The sequence below is a fragment of the Rhamphochromis longiceps genome, linkage group LG15 (assembly GCF_057381845.1).
Source record: "Rhamphochromis longiceps isolate RC_006_pf linkage group LG15, R_longiceps_female_GT1.1, whole genome shotgun sequence".
In the NCBI taxonomy this organism is placed as follows: Eukaryota; Metazoa; Chordata; class Actinopteri; order Cichliformes; family Cichlidae; genus Rhamphochromis; species Rhamphochromis longiceps.
In genome coordinates this window covers 4264793-4282074 of record NC_140571.1, presented here as the reverse complement: position 1 = coordinate 4282074, position 17282 = coordinate 4264793, and the positions used below count along the sequence as shown (strand labels likewise).

At 41.6% G+C, this 17282-nt stretch overlaps 1 protein-coding gene across 3 annotated transcripts in view; it reads left to right on the top strand.

Moving 5' to 3' along the window:
* klhl29 (kelch-like family member 29) overlaps positions 1-17282 on the top strand; it is a 259109-nt gene that overhangs the window by 12380 nt on the left and 229447 nt on the right. The window contains exon 2 of one of the 3 annotated variants that reach the window (XM_085381925.1): positions 522-590. The exons of the other annotated variants lie outside the window; for them this stretch is intronic. The gene's annotated coding sequence lies outside the window, so the exon portion shown is untranslated. The remainder of the gene's footprint in view (positions 1-521; positions 591-17282) is intronic. 3 annotated transcript variants of the gene reach the window in all.

Below are 17282 nucleotides of genomic sequence, written 5' to 3'. Positions count from 1 at the left end.
CAGACAGACACAAACAAAGAAGGAGACGTGGTGACTTCCAAAGGCTGCCACCGTCGAGGAGTCAGATGATCGCTGTTTTTACCAACACCAGCTCTGTTGTTACGTGCGACAATGAGGCCCTTTGAAGTGTCACGTCCCATGCAAAAACTCCTTTGTCGTCATCTCAAAAAGAGCAGAGCTTTCACTTTTGTGTATTATTGGAAGGTTTTTTTTCTCACATTTTCACTCAGACATTTGTTTGCTACTAATCCCAAGGAGCTTTCCAGCCATATATGTTTAGTTTGGCTGTCTCCCACTGCCAATTGTCTATTGTTGACCTCCGATATTCTCTCGGGACTGTTGTAGAGCCATTAATAGTACGTCTGTGTGTAGATCTGTCCTCACTTTCATACTCTTTGAGTGAATGGAAACCTGTTTCTTATTCATTTTTGAGAACACCAGAGTATTAGGACCACGTTTATAGCAGTGCTTTTTTTTTTTCTCAAAGCCTTCCCATTTACCAACTGTTATTGTTTCTGCAGGTGTAGACAGCAATACTCAAAAGATCTAATTTGTCTGTGATGAGCATCCCCATCCACAAGAGACCAAAGGTACGGTAAGATAGGAAAAGCTCATTATCTTAAGTCCCAATAAACATCTTATTATGCCACCGACAAGCCACACGGCATAATACAAAAGCACAATAAAACATGAGTCAGTCATATTCTGCCATGTCTTTTTATTGTTTTGTTTTTTTCCATGGAAACTCTTTGGAGCCATTTTAATTTCACAAATTTTACTAACGATATTGCTGTAGAGGAGAAGGGCTATAAAAATCTAATCTGATTATGCTCTAATGCGAGCTGACAAAACCTTGATTGTTTGATACAGCTTACTGTGCATAACGTGTAGTGTTGGCCTGGTTTGGCGGGGGGTTGATTGTCTGGAATTACTTGATATATGGTGTCATTAATTCTGCTTGACTTCCCTGCCGTGTCCATAAAATGAGTTGTGTCTGTCTTTGTTTCTTTCCCGCGATGATCTCGCAGTTATGTCAGCAAGCAAAACAAAGTTGGTCTCGAAGCAATTACTTGGGCTAGAGTCTGATCTCGGGTCATTAAGAGATAGGATTACTCCTGGACCGCGGGACCCCAGGAATGTGCAGACCCCTCCGGTGGTCTGCTCACCGCTGATGAAATAGAATTGAATTAATGGGGTTGCCCACTGTGAGGACTGATTAGAACGACATACTGGCTTTGATCCCGGAGCGAGGTGACCAGGCATGGGCGCCACAGGCATCGAGGCGGGGTTTCATGTGTGTGTGTGTGTGATTATGTGTATGTCCTGTCTTGGGTCAGTGCATCACTAATGAACGGTGCTCATTACGTGTGCTCTTTGCTGGGTTCATATCTCACTGGGGTGCTCCAGGTGTAAAATCACTCGATGGTGTTGGGTTTGTGGAAGGTGGCCCACAATCATCCTGCTTTTAGATTTGGCAAATCATCTGTACTCCTCAATGCATTTTAAATGCCTCCCCTTTGATCACAGTTGCAACTTGTGTGTTGTAGTCTGAGGTTAAATTTAGTTCGGTGCTATAGGCCGTTCCCTGCAGTCCATCATGTGCTGAAGTCTAATAACACAGCTGGAATTTTTAACCACCAGTGTTTACCACTTTTTGGTTCAAGTAGTGTACGAGTTGGTAATTACCAGTTGAGCGTAACATTGGGCTTTTGTGCATCAGGAATTTCTTTGCTTAGTTATTAAGTAACAGAAATGCTCTGCCACAGCTCACAGTGGGCCAGGTGTGGAGTAGAGTGTTTACATTTTGGTCAGTCTAATGCAGCAGATTGAAAATACAAGTGCTGTTCGGGAAAGGTTTTCTTAAAGTGTTCAAGTGTTGAGATTTGAGTGGGTTGAGATATTATCAGGCATTCTTGGAGCTGCTAACGCGGCCTAAAAAATTCTGGCAAGGAGTTATAGCTTTGTCAGAGAAATCTGAGCAAAGAAGGGACTCGGTGACAGTGAGATTGATATGCTTAATCCTTTAGAAATTAGCTTCTGTCAGTGTATGGATTCATTATGAATACTGCTTCATGTAATGAAAACTTCACTTGAATAAATTTAAGTCGTATTTTACAGTAGCCGACGAAATTGGCAACCTATAACGCCAATTTACACTTGCACTTCTCAATTTACTTGATATTAATAGGCGAGAAATGTCTCAGCTGTCCTCAGTCCTTGTGAAAGGCCTGTTATTTGTTTGTGTGATCATTGTGCTGCTCGAAGGTGGCAAGAGATCCAGATCCAGAGATCATCACTGATGCACTGTTAGCATTTATAAAGTTGCTTTTTTTGTGATCGCTTCTTTTTTACAAGTTATAATTGCATTAGTTTGGGGATGACGTGAAGAAATCAGCAAACGCTGCACTGCAGGATTTTATTGACTTGTTTCAGTCATTTCAAGACTACACTCCATGGACAAAAGAATTGGACCGCCCCTTTTCATCTAAATTCGCCTTGGTGTTTCTGGTCCCAGTCCCAGGTGGCCATGCTGTCTGCCCTTCCAAACATTTGAAAAGACTCAGTCATTCTACAGAGCGCACTAAATACGAGGCCACTGTTGCCAAGTCAGTTTGTCTCCTAAATATTACTTGATCAGCAGTAGGAGTTATTATTGCAAAGATCATGTAAAGTTACTTAGTGGGGTCACTGAGTGCTGAGGTGTTTAGTTGGTGAAAGTCACCAGTGTTCTCCTGACTCAGTAACCACAGGGCTTAAAACCTCCTCTAGCATTAGCATCAGCACAAAAACTGCATGCTGGGAGCTTCATGGCTAAGCAGCTCATTACTTTTGACCTTTCTGCATTTTCTTTCCTCTTTTTAAGAAACTCTTAATACCTTCTAATACTTAAAAAAAATAAAATAAACGAATACCTTAGGAGTTCCTTTAAACGACTACAATAGTTGTTTTTTTTTTAAAAGGCAAAAGGGGAAATTCATTTAATTTCAAAATTTCTAGAATTTTGTCACTATAAAAAAACTCAGTCACTAAACCCTTGATGCCATAAGAGATCATTCCACTCAGGACAGGAATGGTGTTCACTCAGAAAGCCTTTGTATCCTTTCTAAATGGACAAATGCACCCAACCATGCCAACAAAATACCCCCAACTAGGGCTGTTCGATATAACGATATATATCGGATGACGATATAAAAACATCTATAGTTTCATTTTACGCTATTGTTTGTTTCGTGGTGTCGCAAAATAAACTCTTTACGGCAATATTTTTTCATCGTTTTGATGGTCACTGTAGTGGCTATATTAATGTCTTAAAGTTCTCTCTTTCTCTTATATTTAATATAACCACACTACGGACGGACAAGCGCCTGTTTTTATGCGTTGTCGTTGGCAACAACGACGGTAACATCATCGCGTGTCCGCTTGTTTATGTTCCACATAAGCCTTTCACAATAAAGCTCAAGATCCTGTTGAGACTTTTCAAAATAAACTGAATCACATGAAAGATGCAGATTATTTATGGATGAGAATTAAAAAAGAGCCGTCAGGTGCTAAAAAATAAACCTTAGACTCAAACCTTAGAACAGGCTTTTCCCCGCAGCAAGCTGTGTAATAAATACTCACAAAGAAAACGGCGGCTGTTACAACTTATGTCTAAAAATGTATCGTTTCATGCATCGGTTAAAACACTCGACTCCAGGTCCACGACGCCCAGCTGGAAACACTTCACGCAAGTCGAGCTGCCCGAGATTCACAGAATTTACAGAAAATGTTAAATTTTTGTGATTTATATCATTATCGGACGATAGAATTCTTATATTGGGATATGAGATTTTGGTCATATCGCACAGCCCTACCCCCAACTGGTCAAAGATTGAGTTATTTTTATTAATATGTCCACCCTCTATGTATTTAAATAGTAAAATCTTTTATTTGAATTAAACACCAGGCCATTGTGATAGTGTTGGTCGTCTAGAACAGCCATAGTCACCTTTGCCTTATTATGTTGTATTTATACTCCAGTCCAAACTAATTGTTGGATTACTAATCAGTAATCCAACAGTAATCTTTTGCTTTCGGTGATATTACAAGAATGGTCTTTAAACCTTTGAAGGCCACTATTTGATACCCTGCATTTAACCCATCTACCCACTAATTGAAAGTGTCTATGGGAATATCTTACAGCTAGTGGTTACCCGCTGGCTATAAGGTGTTACCATCTGTCTCCATGTGCCCATAAAGCTCAGAGCGGTTTGGGGATTTTTCCATTAGTTGGTACGACTGTTTTACGCCAAACAAACTGCACCACATTCAGCTCAGAGTAGCACGCTGAGTTGCATTTTCATGGGGCCATGGTGTGGTTATTTGTTTCTGAATGCTGCTGTTCAAATTTCAACCAAAAAGAGTTAGAGATCTAGAGTGTTTTATCTGCTCCAGACATTCTTTGTGTGGATGTGCCCTAAATCCACACAGCAACATGTGAAAAGGAAAAAGAAAATACCGAATTCTAATGATCAGAAATGTCGCACTGCCTGCCAACAAAACTCAATAAAGTTTTGTTTGTTTGTTTGCTTTTTAAACCACATATCTTGGGAAATAATGGTCATCATCACCCTTGTTTGCCCAGCAGTGTGCTGTTTATGTTGGGCCCCCAGACGGTAAGCTTGAGCTGTCTGCCAGAATCATTCTCAAGGCCGCCTCAAGTAATGATAGATGACAAGCTTCTGCGAGGAGGAAAACGGGTCCCTCCGGTAGCCACGCAGAGCCGCTCAGACAAAGGTGCTATCATCTGGCAGCCCATCCTCTGTGCTATTGTGGAGGAAGGTTGAGGGGTGGAGGTAAATAAAAGAGTGGAAGAGTGTCTGCAGCGGCTAATGAGAAAGAAAGTTACATCTCTCCTGTTGAGGAGTGCAGTAAATTGCTGTGAGGCGTGTGCATTGACTCCTTCTTGTCAGTGAATACTAATAAATCACGGTGGTCACCTTGATTAAGCTGAACATGAAGTTCCAGTTTTGTGCTCTCGAAAAGGGCTAACCTTGACTTTAGACTGAGCAGGAAATCTCTCGTCGTCATTAATGGATTCAAAGAAAATGTATGTTTTGCACTCGTTTTAGGCTCTCTCTCTCTGTTAAACGCTGGTATGTTTCAAGCAGCAAAGACGACGTAATTTTTTCCTTTTAATAAATGTAACAGGAAAAATATATTTACCATGAAAATGAGATTTAAAAAATAAATCTTTCCCTTGGCTCTGTGACTCCATTCACTGAAGACACTGAGATGCTGTAGCCAGTATCCAGACCTTGGGTTTACATTATTCTTACATTATTTTCTGAATGTCCCGAGGTCAAGAATAAATAAATAACAAACAACCTTCCCAAAGATATTCATATCCTTACTTGAAAATACTTCTTTTTCTATGTTACCATGTGGGCTCAATGTCGTTATGCACAGTTCAGTTCAAACCAGCAATGTAGTTAGAATCTAGCCTTCAGCGATGCTAATATTTCATTTAATAGTATAGATTTTACACTATAGATACATTAAGATATTAGCATTAATTAAAAAGTGAACAGCTGTTTTTAAATTTGATGTGGTGGGAACAGTAAAAATGGCTGAATAAGTAACTTTATCTGAAAATTTGGACCCAAAGTGATTCAAGGAAGGAGAAATTGTTAGCATTACAGCAACAGGCATCGAGATCGGGTGGATGTCAGAATGTGTACATGCTAAAACGCCATGTCACGCCAGAGGTCTCTGTGTGACTTGCCCACAGCCTTAGAGAATGATACTTCTTACTTAGATGTCTTGGAAAATTTCAGAGATGATGACACCGCTGATCAATAAAGCAGCCTACAGTCATACCATAATTAACTTTATCAAACCACACAGTGCTTTAACACAACAGGGTGCGTCAGAGTGGTAGGATAGGAAGTAATAACAAAACTCAGGAATAAAACAAAACAGGTTAAAGAAGAGTTTATACCATAATACCATATAATTAATACCATAATTCCCTCCACACTCACCACCAAGCTGGAGCATCTGGGACTCAGCTCATCTATGTGTCAGTGGATCTCCAACTTCCTAACTGGCAGACCACAGGCAGTAAGGATGGGCGGACATGTCTCAGCCTCCACCACTCTCAGCACTGGAACCCCCCAGGGGTGTGTTCTGAGCCCCCTGCTGTACTCTTTGTACACATATGACTGTGTGGCCACTACCAGCTCCACCACCATCATCAAGTTTGCTGACGACACCGTCGTGGTGGGCCTGATCTCTGATAACAACGAGACGGCCTACCTGAAGGAGATTAGGAATCTGGAGAACTGGTGCCAGAGGAACAACCTCCTTCTAAACGTCAGTAAGACAAAGGAGCTGATAGTGGACTTCAGCACTAAGCAGGAGAGGAACTACCGGACCCCCGTCATCAACGAGTGCCCAGTGGAGAGACTGGACAGCTTCAAATACCTCGGAGTTCACATCACGCAGGACCTGTCATGGTCCTGTCACATCAACACCGTGGTGAAAAAGGCCCGACAGCGTCTCTACCACCTCAGACGCTTGAGAGACTTCCAACTGCCCTCCAAGGTGCTCAGGAACTTTTACTCGTGCACCATAGAGAGCATCCTGACGGGAAACATCTCAACCTGGTTCGGGAACAGCACCATGCAGGACAGATGAGCTCTACAGAGGGTTGTGCGGTCAGCTGAGCGCACCATCCGCTCCGAGCTCCCTGACCTGCACTCAATCTACAGCAGGCGGTGCTGGACCAAGGCCAGGAAGATCGTGAAGGACCTCAGCCATCCCAACAACAGACTGTTCTCTCTGCTGAGGTCAGGAAAGCGATTCCGCTCCCTGAAGACCAACACAGAGAGACTGAGGAGGAGCTTCTTCCCGCAGGCGATACGGTCTCTCAATCACACCACCACACAGTACTGACCCACACATACAGTTCTTACACACACACTGGACATTCTGGACATTGTTTTCACTTCATCACTTAAATCACTTTAAGCATATTTGCACTGCACAAGACATAATGTGGATTGCACAACACTGGTCACTATATTCTTCATTTCCAGTTAATATTTGTACAGCTGCTGTTATTGTGTATATATTCTATTTCTTCATACATTCTTATATATTTCTATATTGTGTATTTTGTTGTACAGTTATTTTATTTTCAACTTTAATTTATATATTTTATCTTATTCTCCCAGTTAAATTTACCCTTCATTCTAATTTGTGTTGTACAGTTATTTCATTTTTAACCTTAATTTATATTTTATTCCCTCCTAGTTAAATTTACCCTTTTTAATTTTTCATATTTATTTCCTATCTTATTCATAGCCTCTTCCTTTTTTTTTCTTTTTTCTTTAGGTCACGAGCAGTTGTCTAAGCATTTCACTGCATATCGTACTGTGTATGACTGTGTACGTGACAAATAAAATTTGAATTTGAATTTTGAGTTTTCAAAATCGCATTCAGCAGCAGCAGCTTATTTGTTGTTGAAGCCAAAATCCCAGGTGAAAATAGCATTTAGATTGTTCAGCTTTTGTTGTTTTAATGTTGTGGCTGCTTGGAGTATATTCCTTTTTATCCTTTAACTAAAGTCTGTAATATTACACTTTGTGCTTATCCACACATGTTCCTTCACCTAATGGACTGTCCCACTGTGACGGGATAAAGACATTAAATGCAAAAAGGTGCCTCATCTCCCACAACCACTTACTTCAACTCAGTGGAGTACAGCAGAAGTTGCCTTATGTAATGTTTCATAGTGTTTTTAAAAACCCTACGTCTGCCACTATTATTAAAACAGAGTGTCTTCACCTGCCGACGAAGGGGAAAAGAAAAAACCTTTAGAAAGGCATTCATTGGGACACAGCGCGCTGAAGTATTAAGCTGCAGAGACAGGAAGTGTTGGGAGTGTAGTGGAGGGGGGTAGTCCTGGGGAAAGTAATGTTCTAAGCAGAAAATAATGGCACTAATGACATGACCTCTGACCTGGGCACCATGAAGCGCATGTCTGATATTGTCTTGGTTGAGAATAATCAGGTGTGTAGGAAGGGCGGGGGGCGTTAGGAGCAAAGTCAGGGCCTGGTGCCATTCATAAGACAACCTCTGGCCTTCACAGCACACACACACACACACACACACACACACACACACACACACACACACACACACACCTTTAATGATAGAAAGGGGTGGGAGCACGGGGATCCCATTCACATGCTGTCACCAGACCATAACAGAGTCGGAACATAAACGCACATTCATAAACACTGACTGCGACCCGCGCTGTCGTACGTACCCGGTTATATTCTTGTCACATAAACAGTGAGGCATTGTCTCCTGCACGCCCCTGGAGTGATTAAGACGTACGGCGCGGCAGGGGGTCGGCCCGTGGTTTAAAGGAGCATAGAATCGGAAGAGGCTGACACACAGAAACGCGCACACATACACGCAGCAGGGGTTTTAGCATGGCATCTTATCCAGGCCATTGAGGCTAATATCTGTGAATGGGGCATGCTGGCATTTTCATGGTATTGGTGTTGTCGCTTTTCCTTAAAGCGCCCTGAGGGACTGCACGGTATGATCACATCATAAGGGAGAATGGGGGTGAAAAAAAACTACCCTACCACTTTACCTCTAATGTCCTCAATCAGGAGCAGATGACTACAATAAAGGCAATAATATTTAAAAGTCATTAAAAACTGTCGGCTCACGTTTGGCTCAGCAGATAAAATTTCTCCGCTTTGCAGCTTAAAAGGTGCGAGGCAGCCTTGCTTTGGCTCACCGTCATCAAATCAAATCACTTTTTATTGTCACATCACATGTGCAGGCACACTGGCACAGCACATGCGAGTGAAATTCTTGTGTGCGAGCCCCACAAGCAACAGAGATGTGCAAACACAACAACACAAACGAGCAAAATACAAGAATGGCCAACCTGAAACTAATAAATATATGTACAATATATAATAGTGTATGCATTTCTGGATGTGTATACTAAATATTTTCCTACGTGTGTGTGTGTGTGTGTGTGTGTGTGTGTGTGTGTGTATACACATTTTTACAAATTAAATAGTAAAAAAATAATAATAATAATAATAAAATATATAAAATATACAGAGTTGAATATGTGCAAAACAAGTGGCATTTATATACAGTGTGGAGTGCATAATGTTGAAGTTCCAGTAGTGAAGCTGAGGTGTCTATGACGTGTTCAGCAGTCTGATGGCCTGATGGAAAAAGCTGTCTCTCAGTCTGCTGGTACGGGACCGGATGCTGCAGAACCTCCTTCCTGATGGAAGCAGTCTGAACAGTTTATGGCTGGGGTGACTGGAGTCCTTGATGATCCTCCCCGCTTTCCTCAGGCACCGCTTCCTGTAGATGTCTTGGAGGGAGGGAAGCTCACCTCCAATTATCCGTTCAGAGCACCGCACTACCGTCATGTGCTCATAGTGATGTTTAAATGACCGGTTTTATAAGCTCTTATGTGCAGCATTTCAAATAGCACACTGTAAATTGAATAGGCTAGAAAAAAAAAACGTACTGTATTCATTACAGCTTCAAAATGTCACTTGACCTTCCACCTTAAAAAGTGCTCAGGGTTATAAAACTTAATTTGTTTAAATTTGTGTTTAACCAGAAAACAAAAAAGACACACAAAAATCACTGAAATTAAAAAATAAATCAGTCTCTGCAGCGTGTGCATCACTGAGCCAAGGATGAGCACGCTGGGACAAAAACAATAAGTCTGATGCTATCTGCCGGCTGCAATTCATTGATTAGACCCATGAGCTGGAGAAATACCGGGATTTGCAAAAGCGTCCACGCGAAGAAAAAAAATCATTGCATTGGAGAAGCGTCGATAAATAGGCTTTACCGGGCAGTTTATTGAAAGACCCCTTCAGTTCCCATTTTAAATTGCCAACTCGGGCGAGGAAAGCGAGTATAACGCTGCGATATGATGCAAAGAGAAAGCTGAAAAATGTTCAGCATCGCCAGCTGTCCGTCCATCCATCTACTCATGCACAGAGTCCTGTCAGCCGTGCCTCGCCTCAGCCCTCCATGCCAAACATTCGTGTCCCCCTTTCGGTGAAAACGTCTTGCAGCCTGATGATATCAAGCAGTGGGCTTTGCCATTTCAGAGCACACAGTATGTCTGTCATGTCAGCTGTCTTATTTAAGAATATCTACACCTCAACGTCCCCTATTGCCCGGCCTCCATGCAAGTAATGTCGTATTGATTTTTATGCTTGGCATTTGTGCTCCGGCTATAACGTTAAGTCACGACCCGTAAATCAAAGCTTGGTTTGCGTCATTAGTTGGCATGCTATTGTAAGATGGTTATCGCTGCACATGAGGTGTATTGTTTCACTTAATGTCTTGAGCAGCGCTCAGCTCGAGCTCAGATATAAAACAGTGTGTGCTTCTGGAACAGAATCATAGGTAATTTCATATTTGCAGAACATTATATTGTATTTTATTACATTGCTCTTTCCTCCACGTACCACAGAAGCGACTATAAAAAAGCTTGTTATCTTTGTATTTTTTCCTCATATATGTTTGCATCTGGTCAAGCTATTGTATTCAAGGATACTGAGAGTATGCGCATATAAACTAGAGCCTACACAATGCATTATGCAATATCAGAGATGGAGATAAAAACCATGACTTATTGCTGTTCCTTCCTCCTTGTTGTCTGCTAAACTTGATTGAACGTTTTTCCATTTTTCAGCTGACTCAAGCTGTTTTGCAGGCAAAAAAAAAGAAAATGTATATAGGATTTCTTCTTCTTTTGCTTTCTGGGTCGAGCTGTTAGACAGCGTCACCGCTTCCTGTCCTGCATCATTTAAAGAAAATGAAATAAAAAAGTAAAGCAGCACGCCGATGTTGTGAATATCCCGTGTCCACCCCGTTCCAGCCCCTGTCAGATTCACAGATATGTTTAAAAGGAAGCAATTTCCATGCCTGGTATGAAGCCTCCTTTTTAACCTTAATTACATCGCAGCTCTGTACGGACCAAATGTCCTCTGCCGAAATTAATTTCCCAACAGGGACTCTTATCAAAGAATTCAGATGTACCTCCTTATCATCAGCGGTCAGTGCCACTGCGTTATAATGTACTTGCTGCCAAATTTTTATTTGCATAAATGTTGACACGAGCCTTTATAGCCATCCAGAGAGTGCATCTCATTATGTCACCTATCGCTTATGTACGGCGTCTCAGATGTCCGCCGCCGTTCTCAGGCGTGACAAAGATGTCAGGGTTTGCATGCATGAGACACAGAAAAGCATTTAACTGCATTTTCCACTTAAACTGGGATTCAGGAGTGCGCTGTCATTTATGCGAAAGGTTATTGTCTTTCAGCAGAGATGGCAGGGCGAATACAGATTCCGAGTAGTGAGCCATTACCGACATGCTACAGGTCATCTGCAGTTATGTGTTTATCCGGGCTCTTGTAGATGGAGATTTGGTTTTCACCGTTTTGCCCTGGCTTTAATGACACAATCCAGGAAGCTCTACGATGATCCACAGGTTGTGCATTTTAGTGTGCATGTAAAACGATTAAAGTGATCCTAGTGCAGTTTTATGGATGGCACACATGTGTAGCGCAGATGTCAAAGCAACACTATAGGGGCTCATACTTATGAGCGAGCATTCCTGCACCATATGTGTTTTTCCTTAACTCCGCTGCCCTCGAATCTTCTTTCAGAAACCGCTGCATACTGCTGAGGCAAAACAAATCACCTTTCAGTTTAAACTCCCGCTGCTTACTAAAATAATCAAAATTCACATCGAGCCTCAAAACCCACACATCGAAACCGTCTTTCCTTCCAAGCTGTAAACCCCCTAAAAAATGAAAGTGCGGCTTGTAAAAATTGATTTTGAGATTGAAGCAGAAATTTGTGTTGATAGCAGTACTTGGCACTATAGCATTGAGAATCTGAGCTGGGGAGAAAAGTTCAGTATGCAGTGAGTACCTGGCTCTGTTTCTTTTTGTTTTTTTTGAGTGTACTTGAGGTGTCGGATGAGCAGGTTGCGTTGGCTTTTGAGAGCAGCTGAAAAAGAAGCTCGTCTATACGCGCTGACCTTCCGCGGCTAGACGAGCCGATGAAAGAAAAACAATTAACGTCAGTGAAAAGTCTATTAAAGCACCGCGGCTCTCCGTCCGTCTGTTGCGCAGGTGTTACTTCAAAGATGCCACCTACAAAGTTTTGTAACAAACTTGCATCGCGACTGTTAAACACATTATTAAATCCATCCGGTGCGCATTAATCCGAGCCTCTCCCGGCTCTTTTTCCTCAGTCATTATGTCTCATAATGTCACTCGACTATCACTCAGCTGTTTTTGTGTTGAGTTTGCTTCTCTGTATGCCAACCTCTGCTGCTTTTGTCAGTCTTACAGCCACCCACCGAGATCAGATTAAAGCAGATATGTCGAACACAGCACCACTGAGTGGCATGCCTGGAGCAAAGCATGCTGGGATTTAGCGGCTCGTACGCTGCTCTGTGACAGCTGAATGGGCGAGTGATGTAAGTGGCACTGTCCCTCCTGTAATTGCTGTAAACTAATTAGGATGTATGGTTTGTGGGCATTTTAATGGAGCTGCACTGTAATATGTTTTTTATGAGATTTTCCGTAATCTTGTTTTCTCTGCGACTGTCGCTGCACATATGTCGTTCTCTATTTTATCGAAACATTTCACTTGGTAATTAGGTTCCTTACACCTGTGCTTCATCAGCAGACTCATAAATGCTGAAGGCCTTACTTTTCCTCAGTTTTTAGCAGTTCTGTGCTGTACTTTAAGTTGGGTATACTTCCATGTAGTGCAGTATTTACTTCGTTTATCCCGCCGCCATCTACCGGTCACAGCCGATGGCGTCCCCTCACTCAGCCTGGTTCTGCTGGAGGTTTTTCCTTCCCACTGTCACCAATTGCTTGCTCATAGGAGGTCATCTGATTGTTGGCGTTTTTCATCTGTTATTGTAGGGCTTACAATTTAAAGAGCTTTGAGGCGACGGTTGTTGTGATTTGGAGATATATAAATAAAATTTAACTGATTTGAATTGGTTTGAATTGTGACGGGGTAGTGTAGTCCCCAAACTGAATGTGGGAAGCTCCAGCCATGACTATTTAACACACATAAACATCACACTTAGCAACGCATTTATCTTCAGTGACTAAAAGTCCAGCTAGATAGAATCAACAGCTGATACTAGCTAGCTCGCATCACAGTCAGCACTCCTGATATATCCTCCACCTCCCACTGGATGAAAATTGGTTGGGGGTCCCTTCCGTGGTTTAGATAAGATGGCAACCACTAACTGTGAGAATTAATCTGGGTTCTTGCAGTGCTCTGTACACGTAGCTGTACTTGTCAGTGTGAATGCACTCAAAATAGCAAGAATGTGCAGGCAGATTTGAGACAGAGGGCACGACTCCATCATTCTGAGATTCAGCACATCCAAAGTCAGAAAAAAGACTCTTAAGGGAGATGGTTTAATTATAATTTGAAAGAGCAGTTAAGTTCTCATCCTCTGTGTATACCCCTTCTCTCTCTTTCTCTCAGTCTCTAACTCCGGGTCTCTACACCACACCAAATGTCTGGTTACTGGTGTAAACTGGTTCGCTTTCAACTTATTTTGACATTTTAAAATGTGAATGGGGAGAGGTGGGACCAAATAATTAAGAGCTGAATCTCAGCAGGTTATCTGTTCAGGTGAATTCATGTTTACTTGAATGTTTTTTTTTTTTCATTTACTTGAATAAAACATACCAATAAATATAATTTGAGGCAATAAATTATCGAGCAAAGGTTAAATGTCTCTATGATGAGTTTATCATCACTTGGAAAGACTCGACCGTTTGAAGTTTGCTGCCTCAGTGAGCCACCACATTAACCAGTTCTCAACCAGCTTCTGCACAGAGCGCTCCACCAGCTCATCGAGGGTCTACAGAGCCGATTAAGGAGTACCCTCGCTGGACCATGGTGAAATGGTGGAGTTAGTCTGTCAAACCAAGAGATGGGTCTCACAACAGTGATCTGATGAGCCTGCTGATAGAGGAATAGGAGACAGGAAGAGCCCGTTCTATTTGCTGTTTATTTTACTAATTCACTCATGAATTATGGTGTACACATGTATTAAGCAGAGGAGTTGATTGTACAGTAGACTGACGCAGAAACAAAGACATTTTCTACCAAATTTCATGGTTCCTGGAACCACGATCCAGGCTTCTTTTAAAGTAATCTATCATGTCCGCTCAGTTAAATGGATTTTAACACATTTAACCTTCCTGTGAGGACGAATGCTGTTTTCTCCAATGTGTAAATAGAGCTCAATATGAACTCTGAACTCTTCTCAAAGTGCTAGTAGACTAACATTTTAGTTAGAAAGGATAAAAAAATGTTATATTGCAGTATGGACTACTTGGTAATTGAAATATTGAATTTCTAAGCATTTTTGAGTAATGCACTATGTGTGCTCAGAGTGTGTAGTGCAGCAAAATTATATACAAAAATATGATTAAAGAAGTGATGAAATAAACCAACAGATCAAACATCTATGAATGCACGGGTTCCTCATTTGCTGTTTTTTTTTCTACGGTTGGATTTCCTCTATCTGCTTCACACCACCAAAAAGTTGAATTTGCTGTATTTTACCCCAGATATTATGTAATTTTTTTTATCCCCGTGGCAAAAATGCAGAACAACTTTTTAAAGTTTAAGATCCACTTTCTTATCATCTCTTGGGAATTGCCCCGAGTGATTTCTACACATCCAAGCAAAGAACTGACAGGGTCACCAACCTGTGAGCCTCAGTCCCTTCCCCTCACATTACACCCGTGCCATCAACACTTTCTTCTTTTTTTCCACTCACTTTTTCTTTTAAAACTTCTTTTTTTTTTCTTTTTTTTTTTAACCAAATCAGGCACTTCTGGGTGGAGAGAGCCTCTTGTTTAGTTGTGAAAAATCAATAGCCATTACAGGAGGGAGAGAGAAAATGAAAGAACATGCTCAAGAGGGCGGGAGACAGACTGCTATCCCTGTCAGTCTGACCCTGCCTGACGGCTGTCATCTCCCTTAATTGCTTTGCTAATATCATCCCCGCTCAGCCTGGATCTAGGTCAGCAGGGCCCCTCTGTTGGAGCTGACTTGAGGCTGTCCTGCTTCATGATCTCTCCCGTTGTCTGCCTTTTTCTTCTCCCCCCTCCATTAGGGCCATCTCAATTAAAATAAAAACACACAGTAGGAGAGTGAGGAAAAATGCATTGTTTCTTGTTCTGATATGACCCTCGTTTGAATTAATCCAATCAGACACATTTTTTCCTGGCAGTAGATAATCATTTATGCACCCTGCTCTATTCTGGGAGGGGAAATAGACTTGCCAGAATGAACCTTTTTATGTTTCCCTCAGGTGATGCAGGATCTGCTTTTTCTTTGTCTGTCGTTCTTTCTGCCGTTTGCACCTTTAGGTCAGAACACAAAGCTTCTTAGTTACAGAGAAGCTTAACGCCGATAACTTTGGCTTGTGTTTCCGATTTGTTTAACACGGCGATTTTTATAATGAAAGCATTTGAATCATTTTTGTTTCACAGTTGCAAACTGCCTATTTTGGCTCAACGAGATTGAACCGAGTAGATTTAATGATGGTGATTTATTAAAAGTGAATAATTACAGCTGCTCTTGAGGACGGTTGTATTTAAAAAGATAAAAATTTATGAAAACTAATTTATTTAAAAGCAATAAAAACAAAGGATGAGGACGGACAGGATGATATCTAAAGCTGACGGATACATGAGTTTAAAGGTCAATACACATTTTTTGTGAATTAAAAATCTGATATATTGGCAGATATTTTTTCCCCACTAGTGATTCATGTAAGAAATAATAGTACTGTAAATATCAGGGATATGTAACTGAAGTAGATATGAACTAAAAATCACAAATAACAATTTATCTCAGTTTCAATTAATAAAGAATAAAAATTATTATTATATCCATCCATCCATCTCCTTCCGCTTATCTGGGGCCGGGTCGCGGGCATCAGCCTAAGTCTACGTCTACACTAATCCAGATAAATTTGAAAATGGCGTTTTCGTCTAAAAACGCTCCGGGTCCGCACTGTTGTTTTCAAAAACGCTACGATCCTGTACGGCACATGCGTGAAACGTGAGACGATTCGACCTGCCTCATTTCCGTCTGCCGTTTATTTACTTTCCGGCTCTTTGAAATGTCGCGGCAAAATGTCGAGGAAAAGTGCCAAGTTTTATCTGGAGCTATCTGGAGCATGTGCAAACTGCTACTAACCTTTAATAGGGCTGTCAAAATTGAGAGCAAACAAAACAGCTGCCATCTTAGTTGAATTGGTCACATGACTGCATCATATGACTAAAATGTGTCATCGTTTTCCAAAGCCTCCGTTTTCGCTGTCCACGCTGCGACGCGCAAACGGCGTTTTCAAATGTATCTACTTTGGAGAGCGTTTTCAAAAAGCTCAGTTTTCCAAAAACGCCGTCTCAGTGTGGACGAAAGCTCCACCCAACAGCCAATTGGATCGGTTGGTCTTTTTGTTTGTGGCATTTGTTTGTTTCTCTCGCTCTTTCTTCTCTGCCATTATAAATGCTGATATCAGTTAACCACAGATAGTTAGCTCCGACTGATAAATTGGCCCTGCCGATATATCGATCGGGCTCTAACGACATGTCATAAATGTGACATCAGCAGCATCATATGCGCTTCCTCTGTAAAATAAAGGGAAGCCCATTTCACTACTAAGGTGGTTTAATTGCGGCGTTGCTCACTCTTAAATCAGGCCAAAGGACTCGGCGCCTTAATGGGTGTAAGGTGCATCATTTGTTTACATGTGAATTTGCAATCTTTATAAAGATTTCCTCTCTCTTCGTTTTTTCCCTACTTATCTCATATAACGCGGCTTAATGAAGTCTGGAAAGCGAACTGCAACCTAGTTATTGTTGCCAACACACCACCAGTGTAACGCCTCGAATCATTTGATGCTCCAATTATTTTTACAATCAAGTAGGCTTGCATAACAAAACACTTTCTGCGATGAGACTTGAATTTCGCTTCCAGCTTTGCTTGGCAAACTGTCCACTGGCTAAAGAAAGTGGGCACTGTGAGGCTGTGTGTTTGAGAGGAAGAAAGGGAGAACATTAGTGAGCGTTGGGGATGAATCACAGACCAGCTGTTTTCTGCCTTTGGGGAAAAATGCTAGTGAGTTTGAGACGGTAGGATTCAAGAGCAGCTTG